The sequence below is a fragment of the Sinocyclocheilus grahami genome, unplaced genomic scaffold (genome assembly GCF_001515645.1).
Source record: "Sinocyclocheilus grahami isolate Dianchi unplaced genomic scaffold, SAMN03320097.WGS_v1.1 scaffold1002.1, whole genome shotgun sequence".
NCBI classification, from domain to species: Eukaryota; Metazoa; Chordata; class Actinopteri; order Cypriniformes; family Cyprinidae; genus Sinocyclocheilus; species Sinocyclocheilus grahami.
Genome location: NW_015506181.1, coordinates 482,740 through 483,783, shown reverse-complemented (window position 1 = coordinate 483,783; position 1,044 = coordinate 482,740).

Below are 1,044 nucleotides of genomic sequence, written 5' to 3'. Positions count from 1 at the left end.
AGCTGACTGGGATAATTTTAAGAAATGTAGCGATTATGCAATGATAAGGGTTGAGGTCTATGGGGACATAGATGAAGTTAATAAACCGGTTACTTCTGCAATTATTAGGGCAGCAGAGGAAGCTGTCCCTAAGGGGAGAAAAATTATAAGTCGAAAGATGGTGCCATGGTGGAATGAAGAGTGTTATCAGGCGGTAAGAGATAGAAATAAAGCTTTCAGGATACTTAAAAGAACTCATAATTTGCAACATTTTATTCAGTATAAGAAGGCTCAAGCAGTAGTTAGAAGAACAGTACGCCAAGTAAAGAGGACCAGCTGGAGGAAATTTTGTGACAAAATAGGAAGAACCACACCAGTGGGAGAAGTGTGGGGAATGATAAAAAGGATGGGAGGAGACAGAAGGCAGTGGGAATACCCAGTTATGGCATTTGAAGAGGAAATGGCGGTTTCAAACAGAAAATTTGTCAGAATGGTATCAGAGCAGTATCCTTGAGTCAGCATATTCATGAATTAAATGGGAAGGAAGAAACTGGAAATGTATTGGATTATCCATTTACCTTAGCAGAGATGGTGAGAACAATTAAAAGAGCAAAGCCTACGTCTCCAGGAAAAGATCAAGTCTGTTATTTAATGTTAAAGCAATTGGAGGAAAAGTCACTGTTGAAACTGCTGGAGATGTATAATAAAGTATGGGAGGAGGGAAAATTACCCTCTACTTGGAAAGAAGCAGTAGTAATTCCAATAAGGAAACCTGGTAAAGATCCTACAAAACCTATTAGTTACAGACCAATAGCTCTTACTTCAAATTTATGTAAAATCATGGAAAGGATGATAGCAGATAGATTGACCCATGACCTTGAAAAAAGAGGAGTATTGGATAACTGTCAGAGTGGCTTTAGGAAGGGAAGAAATACAATAGATTCTGTGGTAAGGAAGGCACAAGTGAATAAAGGGAATGTAATAGCAGTATTTTTTGACATAGAAAAGGCCTATGATATTATGTGGAAGGAGGGGTTACTGATCAAACTGAATAGGGTAGGGGTT